Raw genomic sequence first — 15,058 nt, 5'->3', positions numbered from 1 at the left:
TAGATGCAGAGAAAGCTTTCGACAAAATTCAACACCCATTTATGATAAAAACCCTCCAGAAAGTAGGTATAGAGGGAACTTTCCTAAACATGATAAAAGCCATATATGACAAGCCCACAGCAAACATCATCCTCAATGGTGAAAAACTCAAAGCATTTCCACTAAGATCAGGAACAAGACAAGGTTGCCCACTCTCACCACTCTTATTCAACATAGTTTTGGAAGTTTTAGCCACAGCAATCAGAGAAGAAAAGGAAATAAAAGGAATCCAAATCGGAAAAGAAGAAGTAAAGCTGTCACTGTTTGCAGATGACATGATACTATACATAGAGAATCCTAAAGATGCTACCAGAAAACTACTAGAGCTAATCAATGAATTTGGTAAAGTAGCAGGATACAAAATTAATGCACAGAAATCTCTGGCATTCCTATATACTAATGATGAAAAATCTGAAAGTGAAATCAAGAAAACACTCCCATTTACCATTGCAACAAAAAGAATAAAATATCTAGGAATAAACCTACCTAAGGATACGAAAGACCTGTATGCAGAAAATTATAAGACACTGATGAAAGAAATTAAAGATGATACAAATAGATGGAGAGATATACCATGTTCTTGGATGGGAAGAATCAACATTGTGAAAATGACTCTACTACCCAAAGCAATCTACAGATTCAATGCAATCCCTATCAAACTACCACTGGCATTTTTCACAGAACTAGAACAAAAAATTTCGCAATTTGTATGGAAACACAAAAGACCCCGAATAGCCAAAGCAATCTTTAGAACGAAAAAAGGAGCTGGAGGAATCAGGCTCCCTGACTTCAGACTATATTACAAAGCAACAGTAATCAAGACAGTATGGTACTGGCACAAAAACAGAAAGATAGATCAGTGGAACAGGATAGAAAGCCCAGAGATAAACCCACGCACATATGGACACCTTATCTTTGATAACGGAGGCAGGAATGTACAGTGGAGAAAGGACAGCCTCTTCAATAAATGGTGCTGGGAAAACTGGACAGGTACATGTAAAAGTATGAGATTAGATCACTCCCTAACACCATACACAAAAATAAGCTCAAAATGGATTAAAGACCTAAATGTAAGGCCAGAAACTATCAAACTCTTAGAAGAAAACATAGGAAGAACACTCTATGACATAAATCACAGCAAGATCCTTTCTGACCCACCTCCTAGAGTAATGGAAATAAAAACAAAAATAAACAAATGGGACCTAATGAAACTTCAAAGCTTTTGCACAGCAAAGGAAACCATAACCAAGACCAAAAGACAACCCTCAGAATGGGTGAAAACATTTGCAAATGAAGCAACTGACAAAGGATTAATCTCCAAAATTTACAAGCAGCTCATGCAGCTCAATAACAAAAAAACAAACAACCCCATCCAAAAATGGGCAGAAGACCTAAATAGACATTTCTCCAAAGAAGATATACAGACTGCCAACAAACACATGAAAGAATGCTCAACATCATTAATCATTAGAGAAATGCAAATCAAAACTACAATGAGATATCATCTCACACCAGTCAGAATGGCCATCATCAAAAAATCAAGAAACAATAAATGCTGGAGAGGGTGTGGAGAAAAGGGGACACTCTTGCACTGCTGGTGGGAATGTGAATTGGTTCAGCCACTGTGGAGAACAGTATGGAGGTTCCTTAAAAAACTACAAATAGAATTACCATATGACCCAGCAATCCCACTACTTGGAATATACCCTGAGAAAACCAAAATTCAAAGAGAGTCATGTACCAAAATGTTCATTGCAGCTCTATTTACAATAGCCAGGACATGGAAACAACCTAAGCGCCCATCATCGGATGAATGGATAAAGAAGATGTGGCACATATACACAATGGAATATTACTCAGCCTTAAAAAGAAATGAAATTGAGCTATTTGTAATGAGATGGATAGACCTAGAATCTGTCATACAGAGTGAAGTAAGTCAGAAAGAAAAAGACAAATACCGTATGCTAACACATATATATGGAATTTAAGGGAAAAAAATGTCATGAAGAACCTAGGGGTAAGATAGGAATAAAGACGCAGGACCTACTGGAGAACGGACTTGAGGATATGGGGAGGGGGAGGGGTGAGTTTTGACAGGGCGAGAGAGAGTCATGGACATATACACACTAACAAACGTAGTAAGGTAGATAGCTGGGGGGAAGCAGCCGCAAGGCACAGGGATATTAGCTCGGTGCTTTGGGACAGCCTGGAAGGGTGGGATGGGGAGAGTGGGAGGGAGGGAGACGCAAGAGTGAAGACATATGGGAACATATGTATATGTATAGCTGATTCACTTTGTTGTAAAGCAGAAACTAACACACCATTGTAAAGCAATTATACCCCAATAAAGATGTTTAAAAAAAAAAAAAAAAAGAAAACACTTATAGCTGCTAAAGGAGAAAGGTGGTGTGGTGTGGTGAGTAAACCAGGAGTTTGAAATTCGCACAGATACTGTTCCATAAACAAAATAAGTAATCGACAGGACCTACTGTATAGCTCAAAGTACTGGACTCAGCACACTGTTGTCACCGGAAAAGAATATATAAGACTGGTAAGAATCTGTAAAAGAATTTATTGATGTCTCTCTTTAAATGAGTCAAGTGGATAGATGTAGAGCAGCAAGAAACACGGTATTGAAAATCAGATATACCCCATTATAAAATCAAATAACAGGAACAAAAGAAAGACTGTGAGAGAGAGAGAGATTCTTACAAAATTTGTTCAGGGGCTGTTAGGCAACCTGTACTGGCCACATCTACACACACAGCTGGATGAGACCTCAGGCGCTACACACATGGGTCTGAGAGGCTTGGTGAGGATGGGACAGCAAATGCAGCACTTTTAGAGTAATACTGCCTGGCTCCCATTCCATGGGTCCCATATCTCAAGGTGCAGGGGAAGCTTCCTACAGCTAAAACATGCATGGCACATCCAGTGGATGGTACACCGTCTGTTCGGGAAGAGTTTGGAAAAGTCACCTCATCTCCACTTCTCCTGGTGTTCGGGTTTCCCAGCTCCTTTCCTTACAGTCTCCCCACTTTCCGAAGGCAGCACACTCAACAGCCGGTTTTGCACAGCTTGGAATTTTCCGTGTGAAGAAGGGGAATGGGGGGATGGAATGAGACACAAGCCCTAGATGTTTGGACAGGCATATGCCACTCTAGTTTCCTAATCCGGAAGAAGAATTTCCCTATCATTCAGGTGCCCCAGTAACCGGAATGGGTCTGTAGAAATCCTGCCCCTTTGTGGCTGCTTCCCTAAACTACAAGTTGAAAACATGCTCAGGGGCACTGCAATTCACAAACACGCAGGGTTGTAATTGACACCTCTAATGGAGTCATTTGTTCAGCCAAGTATTCGTAAAGGCCTTGTAAGCAAGGCAGAATTGCAGGAAAGGGATTTCAAGAGGTAGTTTGCACTCGCCATTGAAGCACATGCAAAGCTGCTGAACATCGCCAATGATGCAGTTTGCCAAAAAGGCTGTACGCATTATTCCTTAATATATTCAGGAAAAACCCTTACTCCCTTTTCGGCCAACAAAACAGGCGGGCAATGTAAATTAATACTACAAAGAGGTGTCACTTCGCACCAGTCAGAATGGCCAACCTCGCAAAGTGTAAATGCTGAAACACAGGACAGAGCGTGGAGAAAAGGGAACCCTGACAAGCTGATGGTGGGAATGTAAATTGCTAACAGTCACTGTGGAGAAGTGGGTGGTGATTCCTTAAAAATCTTAAAAACAGAGCTTCAGAGCATATGGCGCTCCCACTCCTGGGCCTGTATCTTGGAAAAAACGTAAATTGACAGGACCCAGGCACTCCAAAATTTATGCAGCCCTGTTTACAAGAGCATCTACTTGGAAGCTACATAAACGTCCTTGGAAGGAAGACTGGATAAAGAAATTATAGTAGATATGTGCAATGGAATATTACTCAGCCATGAAATGAATGAAATAAGGCCATTTGCAGCCGCTTGGAAGGACCTAGGTACATTCATACTAAGTTTCATAAATCAGACAATGATAAATATCATATATTACTTATCGGTGGAATCTAACAATTGATACAAAGGTACTATCCCACAACACAGAAACAGAGTCCCAGACTTAGAACACAAACTTATGGTTACCAAACTGGAAAGCTGTGTTGGAGGCATAATTCACGAGGTTAGAGTTAGTATACACCTATTTACAGAGAAAAAACTTGTAATCAACATGGACCTGCTGTAGAGCACTTGGAACTCTTCTCAACACCCTGTAGTAACCTCAATGGGAAAATAATTCTAAAAAGAATATATAGTCATCTCTGTATAAATGAATCATGTTGGTGTATATCAAAAATGAACACAACATGGTAAATCAACTACACTCCATTATAAATTTAAAATTGAATTACAGAAAAGAAAAATCACAAAATTCCTTTAGTCTCAGTTAACGTGCTAGTGTCACATCCCTGGACACAGACCCAATTTGGTCCCAAGGCTGGACTGTTGTGGGCCTGAGGACCTCGGGAGGATATGCCAGCTAATTCGCCCCCCTCGACCATGTAGTACCTGGTCCCCTCTGCATGGGATCACAATCTCCAGATCTAAGTGTGCCCTCATACTACTAAACCAACCCTCTGACGCCCAAAGGATGGTGGACTCTCTGGGCTGGATGACACTTGCAAAATCACCTGGTCTCAACATATCCTGGTGTTTGGGTTCCGACGTCCCGACTCCTTCGTTAGGGTCATCTCACTCTGCAAGACAGCACCCTCAACAGGTGATTTTGGAGGGGTTTGCGTTTGTTCGGGGGATGAAGGGTACGGGGGAAGAAGGAACGGGACAGAAGCCCGTACATGTTTGGTCAGGCACATCCCACTCTAACTGAAACCCAGGAACAGGACTTTCCCTACATCTAAGGTTGTGTCAGTAACCAGACAGGGACAGCAGAAATCCTGCTGCCTTCTGTTTCCCATAAGAACAACTCTAAAAACTGGACCTTATAAGCACTTCATATTCACAATGCCTGGGGAGCTGTAAATGACAACAGCCCACAAAAAATGTCTTAGGGTAGGTAATCGAAATAGACTTCAAAACAAGGCAACCTTTCAAGAACCCTTTTTCAAGGGGTAAATTTTACTCACACTGTTCAAAAAAAAAAAAAAAGCACATATGAAGATGCTCACCATTGCTTTATGTTAGACAAATGCAAATCAGATGTAAAAAGAAATGTCACCTGGAACCCCTCAGAATAGCCATCATCACAATGTCTACAAACACGAAATGCTTCAGATGGTGTGGGAAAAAGAGAAACGTACTACTTATTATTATTTTTTTAAATCTGTGTTGGGGCTTCGTTGTTGCGCGCGGCTTTTCTTTAGTTGCAGCAAGCGGGGCTACTCATCGTTGTGGTACGCAGCCTTCTCTTTGCGGTGGCTTCTCTTGTTGTGGAGCACAGGCTCTAGGCACACAGGCTTCAGTAGTTGTGGCATGTGAGCTCAGTAGTTGTGGCTCGTGGGCTCTAGAGCACAGACTCAGTAGTTGTGGCACACGGGCTTAGTTGCTCTGTGGCATGTGGGATCTTCCCAGGCCAGGGCTTGAACCTGTGTCCCCTGCACTGGCAGGTGGATTCTTAACCACTGCGCCACCAATACTACGCTATTGGTGGCAATGCCAATTGGTAACAGCCACTATGGAGCACGGAATGGAGGTTACCAGAGTAAGGGGAGGCGGGAGGGATAAATTGGAAATTGGGACTGACATATACACACCACTATATATAAAAAAGGCAACAAATAAGGGACTACTTTATAGCACAGAGAACTCTACTCAATACTCTGTAACGACCTGTATGGGAAAGGAATCCAAAAAGGATTGGATACATGTATAACTGCTTCACTCTGCTGTGCAGCAGAAAGTAACACAACATCGTAAATCAACTATACTCCAAAAAAATTGAAATGAAATGAAATGAAATGAAATAAAATAGAGCTACCAGATGATCCAGCAAGTTCACTCATGTGCGCATATCTGGAGGAAAGCATAAATTGAAAAGACACACCTTCCCCAATGTTCACTGAAACACCCTACAATAGCGAAGACATGGAAGCAACCAAAATTCCATCAACATATGAATATAGGTAAGGAATATGTGATACATATATATAATGGAACATGACTCAGCCATAACATAGGAGAAAATAATGCCAATTGCAGTAACATGGAGGAACCTAGAGATGATTGTACTAGGTGAAGGAAGTCAGAAAGAGTAAGACAAATATTGTATGATATCACTTCTAGGTGGAACCTAAAAATTGATACAAATGAACTAACTTACAAAACAGAGGCAGACCCACAGACTTGGAAAACAAACTTATGGTTGCCAAAGGGGAAAGGTGGGGGGGCAGGGATAAATCAGGAACTTGGGGGAAACATACGGATACTACTACATATAACATAGATAAGCAACAAGGACCTACTGTATAGCACAGGGAACTCTACTGAATATTCTGGGAATACCTTTATCAGAAAAGAATCTGAAAAAGAATGAATATAAGTATATGTGTAACTGAATCACTTGCTGTGCAGCTGAAACGAACACAATATTGTAAATCAACTATACTCCAATAAAATTTAAATTACAAAATAAAGAAAATCACCTATATTTCAAAAGAAAATAAGAATTCCCAGATATTTTTATGGCTTGATAGCTTACTTTTTTAGTGCTTAATATTATCCCATTCTCAGAATATATTAATACTGTATCATTTCATTCACGTGTAGGAGGACACCTTAGTTTCATTCACATTTTGGCAATATTGAATTAGGTGCTATAAATATCCATATGCAGGTTTTCGTCTGGAAGTATGTTTTAAACTACTTTCAGTAAATATCCATGAGAACACTTGCCGGATTGTACAGTCAGGGAATGTTCAATATTATATATAGCAAGTGTCAATCAGACTACCAAAGTAGCTGTATTATTTTGCATTTCCACCAATAACAAATGACATTTACTATTGTTCCACATCCCCTACAGAATTTGTCCTTGTCATTGTTCACCTTTTAGCCATTCTAATGCCTAAAATCGTATGTAATTGTATTGTTAATTTGCTTTTTGATGGCAGCATGTAATCTGAATTATTCTTCTGTATACTTATATGCATAGTGTCTATTTTCTTTGGTGAGGTGTCCATAAAGTATATTGGTCTACATTTTATTTAGGCTGCTTTCATTTTTTTGTACCCAATCTGTATTTGTTTTATTTAGTTTCGTGCCTTATTGCATTAGCAAGGACTTGGAGTAAAATATGGAAAAGGAGTCATGAAAGGGGCATCCTTGCTTTTACGTGAACTTAGTGGAAAAGCTTCATGTTTTTGACCGTTAATCATGATGTAAGATAAAAGCTTCCTGTAGATTTTTGTTATCAACTTGAGAAAGCTCCAGTCTATTTATTTAACTGAGAGTTTTTATGAAGAATGGGTGTTAGATTTTTTCAAAGGTCTTCTGAATCTATTGATATGCTAATGATTGTCTTTAGGGTGTTGATATGATGGATGTAATTATTTGATTTTAGAATGTTGAACCAGCCTTGCATACCTGGGATTATTCCCTCTCATTCATGACATAAAACTCTCTCAAAGTATTGTTGGATTCAATTTGTTAATATTTTGTTGAGGATGTTTGCATTGATGTTCCTGAGAGATTGGTCAGTTTTCTTTACTATTCATATGTTCCTCTAAGTTTGGATGTTGTGGATTTAGTGTCAGACATTCATTTGGGGGAGATTCTCAGTCATTTTTAAAAAATATTTTCTGTTCTTTGTTATCTTTATTCTCCTCCTGCTATACCCATTATGTATAGGTCACAGCATTTTTTGTTGTTCCATAATTATTGATTACTCTGTTCTGTTGATTTCTTTCCTGCCCATTTTCTCTTTTCTTTTGAGATTTAAAGGTTTCTCTTGATATGTCTTCAAGCTCACAGATATTTCTCCTCAGCCAGCTCTTTGACTGCTAAAACAAAATACGAGAGACTTGGTATTTTATAAACAACAGAATATTTTGTTTTCTCATAATTGCTGAGGCTTAAAAGTTCAAGAACAGGTTCCCAGGGGCTTCCCTGGTGGTGCAGTGGTTAAGAATCTGCCTACTAATAAAGGGGACACAGGTTCAAGCCCTGGTCCGGGAAGATCCCACATGCCATGGAACAACTAAGCCCATGCAGCACAAATACTGAGCCTGTGCTCTAGAGCCCAGAGGCCACAACTACTGAGCCCGTGTGCCACAACTACTAAAACCCGCATGCCTAGAGCCCGTGCTCCGCAACAAGAGAAGCCACCCAATGAGAAGCCCGCACACTGAAACAAAGACCCAACGCAGCCCCAAAATTAAAAAAAAAAAAAAGAACAAGTTGCCAGCTGACTTAGTGTCTGGTGAGGGACCCATATCTGGTGCATAATGTGGGTCTTCTCGCTCGGCAATGAAATCATGTAATGGGCATAAGATCTTCTGTGTGCTACATTTATTAGGTCCCGAATCCCATGTTTGAGGTCTCTGGCCTCATGACTTTATCACTTCCCAAAAGCCCCGTCTCCTAATACCATCAACATGGGAGCTGGGTTTCAAAATTTTAAAATTAGAGGTACAAAATGCTTACACCATAACAGGGACCACAGAGTTAATTGACTTTTCCTTTCATGTAAAAGGTTTGCACATTTATATTTATTATATAATCCCAAAACCCTCATTTGTTTTTAAGATTCTTTTCCCGTATACGCCAGTACAGACCACTGAGTAGAGTTCCCTGTGCTATAAAAGCAGGTCCTTATCAATACTTATCTATTTTATATATAGTAGTGTGTATAGGTCAGCCCCAGTCTCCCAGTTTATCCCTTCCCCACTTATCCCCTGGTAACCATAAGTTTGTTTTCTATATCCATGACTCTATTTCTGTTGAGTAAATAAGTTCATTTGTACCTTTTTTTCTGTTTTAGATTTCTCATATAAGCAACATCATATGATATCTGTCTTTCTGTGTCTGACTTGCTTCACTCAGTATAACAATCTCTAGGTCAATCCATGTTGCTACAAAACCCTTAATTGTTAAGGATAACCCTCAATTTTTTCCAGTATCGTCAGCAATTCTTTCTGGCAGACATGTAATAACACTTTTTAAACAAGGATATTGAGACCAAGTCTCCTGACCTGCAAACAAACAAAACATTCATATAGTGAAAACTTTGCACATCAAAGGATGAAAGCACTTGGTCTAAATCCCTTTGCACCCACTGCTGACGGAAGGCAGAGGAGTTTGACTCACTAACCTTCCTTACGTGCACTTCGTCCTAATGGGGTATTCCATCTAAAACTTATAAGAAGCGGGAATGCATCATGGAACACATCAACCTCTACTACAGATTCTGAAGCAACAAAAAAAACAAAAACAAAAACATGATGTATCCATCCAAAGGGTTCTCTCTACATTGTTACATTAGTTTCCCTCCCACTGTGAACCCATTTCAAACCCTGTCACTTGAACCTGTTTTTACTTTTTTCAACAAAAATAATGTCAATCTGCAGTCACACGCTCCAGTAATATTACACTATCCCTTGTGCAAGGATGTAGGGATTTGAGGAGCTATGGGAGGCTATCGTGAGAGGTTGCCTAGAGTAATTAGGACCTTTCATTTAATGTTGGCTCTTCTCCCTAAGATGTCTGCTGTCCTCTTCTTTTTGTAGCTACTAGCACTGAGAAAGTGACCAAGATAAGGCCCTTCTCTTTTACTGCCCATGAATGCAGCTGTGATGAACCCCACAGACCTTGGTGCTTCCAGAATCCCCTGAACCTACTGACCCTCCATGCATGGCATGACATAGATAAGGATGGTGACGTGTACACTTGTATAGAGCATGCTATAAAATTTTCGACTCTTCCCTTCCTCATAATTCCAAAGAATAGATTTCTTTGGATTTCTTCTTAATGCTGCTGGAGTTGGTACATAAATTGAGGGAGGTATCAGGGCACACCAAAAGAGAGGGTAACTGCACAGAAAATACAAGCAGGTACATTTCTGTGTAGTTTCAAGCAGCTTACTTGCTATGTCAACCATGGTGACATGTTGAGCCTTCCTCTTTCTACTAGTAGTACAGCAAACATAAAGGATATTTAGGCTGATTGTTTTATCCCCACCTCTCTCAATTGATCTGCATTCACATATAGGACAATGACGGGCCCTTACTACCATCTTAACCAATACTTGAGAACTAGAAAATGTCCAGATTTTTCCAGGGATTATTTTCATATTCCCCAATCAGGCCTATGAAGGAATCTTACCTATTGTGTTTAATGAAGTCATATCTCTGACGGCATCCAATAATCTACAACACTGGAAAGAAATTTGAAGGGTTTTATATTTTACCATATTTGAAATTCCAATATTTTAGCCTGACACATTTTTGGATTTTAGAAAAAAAAATACTTTAAATGAGAAAAAAAATCATTTTTATGACACAAGAAGACAGCAATAGTTTTATATTTTTATCTGTTCCACTTGCACAAGAAACTCTCATGGAATTATGTAAAGCAGTCCTGTTGGGTGCTGTGAATGGTGCAAGTATGGATTAAAGCTTAGGAATCTTAAGCTTCAGTCACCTGAAACTTTTAAATTAGGATGTAAGCAATCCTGTCCAACATTTGAGCAGAGAAAGACACTGTCTTTATTTTATTTGTCAGGTAATTAATCTGTCTTTTGCCCCAAGGAGAGAAACAACTGGCATCTTCCATCAATGTGTTGTACAAAACTCTTTGAACAGAAAGTGTAAGCAGAGGCTGATACAAGATGTGAAAAAAACAAAAAATGAGGGACCCTTGTGGCATTTTCTCCTAATTTATTGCAATCTCCCATTTAAAATGTGGGAATATTCAATCTTCTGAGGAAAAAGGCCCAAGGAAGGTTTCTGCATCTGTGGAATAATGGTATTGCTAAAGATTTCAAGAGGCAAGACGAATTAGTGAGAATGACCGTGAGAAACCAGAGAAAAGTCAGATCCATGGATGAAGTGATGTTTACCTCTGTGAATCAGTGAGAAGTAGGAGCAAATGAAAAGAAAGCTGAATACAACATTTTCTGAATAAATGTAACCTTTCAGCTGTCATAGAAAAATTAATACTCACTATGATACAACACATGATACAACACATGCAGAAAGTTAACTTAAATTTAAAGCTTAATAATTAGATTTATTGAAGAAATGAAATGAAATGAAAACTGTGGTTTAGAATAAATAATGTGTTCTGCTACAGATAAGAAGACTACATAAATAAATAGAAATAAGACTAAATAAATAAAGAAGAAAATAACAAATTAGATGTTATTAACATTAAAAACTGACACATAAGAAAGAGAAGGAGAGATAGAGAGAAGAACTCATATCAAGAATATATTAAAAACTCCTAAATAAGAAGTCTTCAGATGTTAAAAAAAAAGTCTTCAATAAGAAGAAAATGTAATAGCAAAAATGGGGAAAATATACCAAAAGATATTTCAAAAAAGAGAGTACAGAATGTTAAGTAAACATATCAAAAGATGCTTGACTTCTCAGTAGTGAGTTAAATACGAAAAAGTGATACCTGGAATTATCACTCACCAACCAGAAAGTTCAAATGAAAATGACAGGTATTATCAAGTTTGACAAGAATGTGTATAATCCTTGAATCTCATTCACTGCTGCTGAGGATGAAAAATCATACAAATGTTTTGAAAATATTTAGAAATATCTAAAAAGATAAACACATGAAAGCTATGACTCGAAAATTTTACTACTACATGTATACTGAACAATAATTTATACACACACCACCAAAGCTCAAGTTCTAGAATTTATATACCAGTGCTATTCTAAATAGACACAAACTGAAAATCACTCATATTGTAATACACATTGGAATAAATTAAATAATAGTTAAATATTTACACTATGGAATCCTATGCAACAGTGGCGATACATGATCACAACAGGCAACCATATAGGCATATTCACAAACAGCATAAAATAAAAAGCCCAATCCAAAAGTGATTTTACTGTGCCATAACATTTACATAAAATACAAAATACAGGTAACGTGATCTTTTTGTTAGATACCAGAACAATATTAAACCTTAAGGGGAGTCACTAGAATGGGACCTGGTGTGGGGGGGCGGTCTCTGAGTATCTGACAATTTTCTGTGTCTTTATCTAGAAGCTATGTATAGAGTGTATTCAGATTCTGAATTTTCTGAAATTTGTCATTTCCTTACAAACTATGCATGTCTTTAGTTGTTTTTTATACATAACAAAAAGTAAAATAGATTGACTAGGGAAGGCAATATATTAGCACTATAATATCCATGCTTTTCAAGGTAGAAGTGAAAGGTATTAAATACTTGACATTGTGATTACTTCTTAAAAGTAAGGTGAAAATTTGAGATTAATAAATAAGACATACTTCATATATAATCCTCAAACAGGAGGGGTAGAAAGGAGTATTATTTTTTTTATTTAATACAGAATTGTTAAGAGAAAATAATGAAAACAGACTAGGTTTAAAAAAGAGCGCAATGGACTTCCCTGGTGGCACAGTGGGTAAGAATTTGCCTGACAATGCAGGCGACAGGGGTTCAATCCCTGGTCTGGGAAGATCCCACATGCCGCAGAGCAACTAAGCCCGTATGCCACAACTACTGAGCCTGTGCTCTAGAGTCTGCAAGCAACAACTATTGAGCCTGCATGACACAACTACTGAAGCCCATGCACCTACAGCCCATACTCCACAAGAAGAGAAACCACCGCAAGGAGAAGCCTGTGCACCACAACGATGAGTAACCCCTGCTTCACACAACTAGGGAAACCCTGTGCAGCAACGAAGAACCAACGCAACCAAAAGTAAATAAAATTAAATCTTTTGACTTCTGAGATGACTCACTCACGTGGCTGTAGGTAAGAGGCCTCTGTTCCTTGCCACATGGATCTCTCCTTAGAGCTGCTTGACTGTCCTCATGACATGGCAGCTGGCTTACCCCAGGATGGGTGAGGTAGCAGAAACCAAAGCAGAAGCTGCAATGTCTTTTATAACTTTGGAAGCTGCACCTTGTCATTTCTTCAATTTCTTATTGGTTAAACAGTCAGCCCTTTTCAAGTACGAAGAGCCACACAGGTACTTAAAGACTGCGAGATAATTAGGGGATAAGTAGGGCCATCTTGGAGGCTGGCTACCAAAGTAGCTGACTAGCTGAAGACTGAATATTTTTTCTTCACTTCTGGAGAGAAAATCGTCCGTGAATCTCATTGATTGTGTTTGAAATGTACCAAAGCTACCTCTTAATCTCACCCCCAGCCATGTGGCTGACAGGGTCTTGGTGCTCCGGCTGGGTGTCAAGCCTGTGCCTCTGAGGTGGGAGAGCCGAGTTCACGACATTGGTCTACAAGAGACCTCCGGCACCTTGTAATATCAAACGGCAAAAGCTCTCCCAGAGATACCCATCTCAATGCTAAGACCCAGCTCCACTCAGAGACAAGCAAGATCCAGTGCTGGACATCCCATGCCAAAAAATTACCAACACAGGAATGCAGGCCCACCCATTATCAGAGAGGGTGCCTAAAATCATAATAAGGTCACAGACACACCAGAACACATGACCAGAAGTGGACCTGTCAATCAGAAAGACAAGATCCAGACACACCCACCAGAACACAGGCACCAGTCCCCTCCACCTGAAAGCTTACACAACCCACTGAACCAAGCTTAGCCACGGGGGGCAGACATGAAAAACAGTGGGAACTACGAATCTGCAGCCTGCCAAAAGGAGACCCCAAACACAGTCCCCAAAGCCAAATGAGAAGACAGAGAAACACACAGCAGATGAAGGAGCAAGGTAAAAACCCACCAGACCAAACAAATGTAGAGGAAATAGGCAGTCAACCTGAAAAAGAATTCAGAGTAATGATAGTAAAGATGATCCCAAATCTTGGAACTGGAATGGAGAATATACAAGAAACGTTTAACAAGGAGCTAGAAGAACTAAAGAGCAAACAAACAATGATGAACAACACAATAAATGGAATTAAAAATTCTCCAGAAGGAAACAATAGCAGAATAACTGAGGCAGAAGAAAGAACAAATGACCTGGAAGATAAAATAGTGGAAATAACTACTGCAGAGCAGAATAAAGAAAAAAGAATGAAAAGAATAGAGGACAATCTGAGACACCTCTGGGACAACAATAAAAGCACCAACATTCGAATATAGTGGTCACAGAAGTAGAAGAGAAAAAGAAGGAGACTGAGAAAATATTTCAAGAGATTATAGTTGAAAACTTCCCTAATATGGGAAAGGAAATTGTTAATCAAGCCCAGGAAGCGCAGAGAGTCCCATACAAGATAAACCCAAGGAGAAACATGCCAAAAAATATTTTAATCAAACTATCAAAAATTAAATACAAAGAAAAAATATTAAAAGCAGCAAGGGAAAAACAACAAATAACATACAAGGGAATCCCCATAAGGTTAACAGCTGATCTTTCAGCAGAAACTCTGCAAGCCAGAAGGGACTGGCAGGACATATTTAAAGTGATGAAAGGGTAAAAGCCACAACCAAGATTACTCGACCCAGCAAGGATCTCATTCAGATTCGACAGAGAAATGAAAACCTTTACAGACAAACAAAAGCTAAGAGAATTCAGCACCACAAAACCAGCTCTACAACAAATGCTAAAGGAACTTCTCTAGGTGGGAAACACAAGAGAAGGAAAAGACCTACAATAACAAACCCAAAACAATTAAGAAAATGGTAATAAGAACATACATATCAATAATTACCTTAAATGTAAATGGATTAAATGCTCCAACCAAAAGACACAGATTGGCTGAATGGATACAAAAATGTGACTGGTATATATGCAGCCTACAAGAGACCGACTTCAGACCTAGGGACACATACAGACTGAAATTTAGGGGATGGAATAAGATATTCCATGCAAATGGAAATCAAAAGAAAGCTA

The sequence above is a fragment of the Phocoena sinus genome, chromosome 7 (assembly GCF_008692025.1).
Source record: "Phocoena sinus isolate mPhoSin1 chromosome 7, mPhoSin1.pri, whole genome shotgun sequence".
NCBI classification, from domain to species: domain Eukaryota; kingdom Metazoa; phylum Chordata; class Mammalia; order Artiodactyla; family Phocoenidae; genus Phocoena; species Phocoena sinus.
This window is presented reverse-complemented; position numbering follows the sequence as displayed.